Source organism: Podarcis erhardii, assembly GCF_964252035.2.
Source record: "Podarcis erhardii genome assembly, chromosome: 12".
Taxonomy (NCBI): Eukaryota; Metazoa; Chordata; class Lepidosauria; order Squamata; family Lacertidae; genus Podarcis; species Podarcis erhardii.
Window position 1 is genome coordinate 50,682,383 of NC_138513.1, and position 5,714 is coordinate 50,688,096.

The 5,714-nt window shown below is 44.1% G+C and overlaps 1 long non-coding RNA gene across 1 annotated transcript; it reads left to right on the forward strand.

Annotated features, from left to right (window-relative positions):
* Positions 1 to 1,474: 1,474 nt before the first annotated feature.
* Positions 1,475 to 5,437, forward strand: LOC309352985. The gene is made up of 3 exons (XR_014161506.1): positions 1,475 to 1,938; positions 4,016 to 4,200; positions 4,275 to 5,437. It is a non-coding gene; the product is annotated as an uncharacterized lncRNA (long non-coding RNA).
* The last annotated feature ends 277 nt before the right edge of the window (positions 5,438 to 5,714 follow it).

The window sequence follows — 5,714 nt, forward strand, 5'->3', positions numbered from 1 at the left end:
ACATCTTTAGATGCGGCCACGATGGCCAACTATCGCCCAGTCTCAAATCTTCCATTCTTGGGCAAGGTGATTGAGCGAGTGGTTGCTGAACAACTCCAGGCACGCCTGGAAGAAGCGGACCATTTGGATCCCTTCCAGCTGGGATTCAGGCCTCATCATGGGACTGAAACTGCCTTGGTCGCACTGGTTGATGATCTCCGGCGGGCTAGCGACAAAGGTGAGAGCTGTTTCCTAGTTCTGCTGGATCTCTCAGCGGCGTTTGATACCATCGACCATAACATCCTTCTGGACCGTCTTGAGGGGCTGGGAGCTGGGGGCACTGTCATACAGTGGTTCCGCTCCTTCTTCCTAGGCCGTGTTCAGAAAGTGGTGGTGGGGGATGAGTGTTCAGACCCCTGGGCTCTCACTTGTGGGGTGCCTCAGGGTTCTGTCCTCTCCCCCATGCTTTTCAACAATTACATGCAGCCGCTGGGAGGGATCATCAGGAGGTTTGGGCTGGGTGTTCATCAGTATGCAGATGATACCCAGCTCTACCTCTCTTTTAAATCAGAACCAGTGAAGGCGGTGAAGGTCCTGTGTGAGTGTCTGGAGGCGGTTGGAGAATGGATGGCGGCTAACAGATTGAGGTTGAATCCTGACAAGACAGAAGTACTGTTTTTGGGGGACAGGAGGTGGGCAGGTGTGGAGGATTCCCTGGTCCTGAATGGGGTACCTGTGCCCCTGAAGGACCAGGTGCGCAGCCTGGGAGTCATTTTGGACTCACAGCTGTCCATGGAGGCACAGGTCAAATCTGTGTCCAGGGCTGCTGTTTACCAGCTCCATCTGGTACATAGGCTGAGACCCTATCTGCCTGCGGACTGCCTTGCCGGAGTGGTGCATGCTCTGGTTATCTCCTGCTTGGACTACTGCAATGCGCTCTACATGGGGCTACCTTTGAAGGTGACTCGGAAACTACAACTAATCCAGAATGCGGCAGCTAGACTGGTGACTGGGGGCAGCCGCCGAAACCATATAACACCCGTCTTGAAAGACCTACATTGGCTCCCAGTACATTTCTGAGCACAATTCAAAGTGCTGGTGTTGACCTTTAAAGCCCTAAACGGCCTCGGTCCAGTATACCTGAAGGAGCATCTCCACCCCCATCGTTCTGCCCGGACGCTGAGGTCCATCGCCGAGGGCCTTCTGGCGGTTCCCTCATTGCGAGAAGCAAAGCTACAGGGAACCAGGCAGAGGGCCTTCTCGGTAGTGGCGCCCGCCCTGTGGAACGCCCTCCCACGAGATGTCAAAGCAATAAACAACTACCTGACATTCAGAAGACATCTTAAGGCAGCCCTGTTCAGGGAAGTTTTTAACGTGTGATATTTTAGTGTATTTTTGGTTTCTATGGAAGCTGCCCAGAGTGGCTGGGGAGGCCCAGCCAGATGGGCGGGGTATAAATAAATTATTATTATTATTATTATTATTCTAGCTTGTCAACATCATTCTTAAATTGTGGTGCCCAGAAGTGAGCACAGTATTTCAGGTGTGGACTAGCCAAGGCAGAATAGAGTGGTTATACTTTTGCATCACACTGTGGACTCGTGAAGCTTGTGGTCCACCAAGACCCCTAAATCCTTTTCACATGTTCTGCTAGTAAGCCAGGTGTTCCCTATCTTGTATTTGTGCATCTGGTTCTTCCTGCCTAAGTTCAGAACCTTACATTTGTTCCTTTTGAAATCCATTTTGTTAGCTTGCGCCCAGTTCTCTATCTGTTAAGGTCATTTTGAATGCTGATTCTGTCTTCTGCGGCATTATCTATCTGTCCCAGTTTGGTGTCATCTGAGAAATTGGTGAACATCCCATCAGTTCCTCCATCCAAGTTGTTTACAAAGATATTGAACAACAACGTGCCCAGGACAGAACCCTGCAGCATCCCACTTGTCATTTTTTTCCAGGATGGTGAGAAACCATTAGTGAGATCATAACTCTAGATTACAAGTATATCTGGTTAAACCATAAGATCAAATTTGATTATTCACAAAAAATGTATTGTTGAAACAGACTGAGGCATAAACAAGGTGGAGACACATACCCAGTTTTTTTATTCCCATGTGGCTCCAGGACTGGGGTCTAATCCTGGCCTTACAATTATCAGCAGGAAGGTGGGAAAAATTATGTGCACTGCAGCTGCATCAGCTATTTATAGAGATTAGCGCAGCAATAAATCACTGGATTTATAAACTTCTTGCAGCTTTAATAATTATCCACTTGTATAGGATTAGCTAAAAGAGGTTTTTAAGTGGCTGGGATGGCAGATCTATCTTCACAGTATGACACAGCAGCCTTGGAGTTACAAGACCAGTTCCTATGGGAGCCATGAAAGATAATGTGGGGATTTAAAACAAACCTCTCCAATTTTGCTTGTCTTCATTCTTCACACACTGTGCCTCAGGTAACAAGCCACACGGCTGACAAGATTTCAGTGCTATTTCTTTATTACATTTTAATCTCACCTTTCCGCCAGGGGAATCAGGGCAACATGCAGTCCATATACACAAACCCACTCACCTAAGTTTATTCTCCTGTCAACCTGTGACTTGTCCAGGGTCACAGAGTGAACTTCATGGTTTCTGCAAGGTCCCAAGTTCTCAGAAGATATTCCCTCCAGGGGTCCAGTCCGGAAACAATCCTATTTCCACACAAGAATTTCCACACAATTTGCATATCCTCAACTCCCGAATTCTCCAATAACATTGGAACAATGTGTTAGAGTCAGTGCTTTCCCCCCCCCCCCTAAAAAAATGTTTAGGTGTACTCTCATTTTCCTACTCATATTGGAATACTGCCCCTCAGTGTGGCCAAACTTAGATTCACAAATGGTTCAGGAATATATGCATACCTCTGCGTCCCCCCAGAAAAAAGAGCACTAGCTAGAGTTCTGTGTGAAGCAGAATTCCTGATCTGGACCTTGTGCACAATAGGAATAAATAAGTTCTCCACATCAAAAAAGGTGTTCCAAAGTTTTACTGCAAACTATCTTTAAGCTTGTTACACACCCATACACACCCACACCCCATATTACAAATCAACGCATTTCTTTTAAGCAACTAGCAGTGCAGTGCAGTTTTCTTCAAGTTCTTACTTGTTAACATATTCAAAGAACTATTTTCTCTCTAGTCCTAAGATTCAGAAAAGCAAAAGTTGCTTCTTTATTATGCTGGCAGCATTTGAGACTCAGAGATGAGTCATCAATTCACATAATATTTAAACAAAGAATCTGCCTTCTTTTTGCAGCTTTAGCTGCAAAAGCACCTTTCCTCCTTCTTTTGTACTCGCTATAGTTCCCTGCAAGACATACAGTCTGCAAATACTAACCTCCACTAAACTTTATAGATAAGAGACCGTTCAAGTGTTCTGATTTTCCAGGGACAGTCCTGGTATTACAGAAGCCATCCCAGTTTCTGACTTGATCCTGGAATGTCCCGCTGTTCCTTTTTCATCCATGTCTTAGATAACAATTGAAACTGGTTTGTGTGTGTAGGTGCAAAAACAGAATCTTGTTTATATGGAAAATAAAATCCAGCTTCCGGATGTAGAATAGGATGTCCATATTTTCATCAGATAAATGTTGGTGGGGGTGTACACTATGAACACAAGCATAGCATATTGGGCATATTAAACTTGTCTCTTTTAAATAATAATAATAATAATAATAATAATAATAATAATAATAATAGTTGTTGTTGCTGCTGTTATTTATATGCCCATCTGGCTGGGTTCCCCCAGCCACTTGGGGGTTCCAACACATTAAAGCACAATATGACATCAAACATTAAAAACTTCCACAAGCTGCCAGTGCCACGCAACTGCCCCACAGGATTTCACCACCAAAGGTGGCTGCTTCACTCGGCCTCATGGGCAGGCTGGCCCTGGTTGAAAAGCAGGTTAAGAAAGTTTCAAATGAGTGCCTCCCACTAGTCCATAAATGGTTTTCCCCTTGAGGAGAAGCTTCTCAACCTCTCTTCTTCACTTGCAGGACTGAATTCAGAGGAGTCATGAGGAGTCTGACTCACCAACTCATTCTAGCTCACAAACACCGGTGGCCATTTTCTCCCTTGGGATTTCTAACTCCTTTTTGAGCCTAATGGTGTGGCAAGTTCACAGAGTGACAGGAGCCTGCAGACTCGTTGTGAAATGCATGGGGAAATAATAGCTCCTATTGTCACTTAGAATCATAGAATCATAGAGTTGGAAGAGACCACAAGGGCCATCGAGTCCAACCCCCTGCCAAGCAGGAAACTTGGTCAAGCTGCTACCTGTAAGATGTGATGAAATCAAGTAATATTAGACCAAAGTTTGATTATTTTATAACTCAGAGCAGGGCTTTTAGTGTGGTTGCTCCCGCTCTGTGGAATAGCATTTCTGTCAAGATGCGACAGGCGCCCACTATAGGCACTTTTGGAAACAATTAAAGACATCCTTTTTTTTAGAGGTCTTCCCATCCGTATAAATGGGTCTTTGCCATGTATGCTTATTTTTTTATTGTTTCAGTTTTGTTTTAACTGTATTTGATTTTTGTGGGGGTTTTTTAACTGGGTTTGTTTTTGTTTTTGCTGGTTTTTTGCACATTGCCTTGAGACGTCTGTGTAGAAGGTGATTAATAATAATAACCGCCACAACAGCAACTTGTAAAAGAGACAGACTAATTCACGCAGGCACAGCTGAAGTAGTTCTACAGAAAGTTATGCTTACAGCAGTCTCCCCTTCAGCTATTCTGCATTGTCTGAGAGAGACAAGGTCAGGTTTTTTTGCCAGAAGCTATCATTTGTCTGATGGGTAAAATCTGAAAGAATGCTCCTTTGAATATTCGAAAATGCACTTAAGAACAGAGGAAAGGGCCTTACATCAGTTTGCACTTTCTCCATTAGCTGTCAGAACTCTCCAGGATCTTAAGAGGCAAAGGTCTCCCCCATCACTTGCTACGGGCCATGGTCACTTCCCTCCTATTGAGCCTGAAAAGCCACAGGAATTTTTAATGAATTAAATGCTTATATTTTAAAAGGTGGGAGATATATATACCCCACTTTTAAAAATATACGTAATGGCACTTCCATCAGGTGGGAGAAGCAGGAGCAGCTGGAGGGAGACTCAAAGTGGAACTGAGAGAAAGATCTAGCAAGAGGAGAAGGACAGGAGAGTGAGAACAGGGTGGGGTGGGGTTGGGTGGGAAATTAAGTTCTAGTCACTTTTTAATGCTAACCTACCTAATATGGACTTTCTGAAACAATGTGCAAACCAGAACACAGTTATCCTTCAAAATTCTCCAAATCTTGGTAATGCAACTCTCTAACCGAATAGTGCACACAATGCTTAGGTATTAGGGGAAAGCTTCCATAAAAATGAATATATTTGTGAAAATTACATACATAAATGCATTATATTAGAGAAATTGCTTGCAAAAATGTGTTGCAAAAAATGCATATGTATATATTAAGAGAAATGTGCACATTGTTGTGAGAACTATTTTTAAAAAAGAAAAAAAATGACAAACTGACATCGAGAACTGATGCATGGTAATTAATCAGTTAAGATATGGACAGATTAGTTGATACCTAGGCTGCAGAGGTAACAGGATGGGTGACAGTGGAGGGAGTCCCCTGGAGCGCCTCTGGAGCTGGACGGTGGGCAGGGATGTCCTGGGCAGTTTCACTTGCTGGAGGAGATCTAGGACTGTG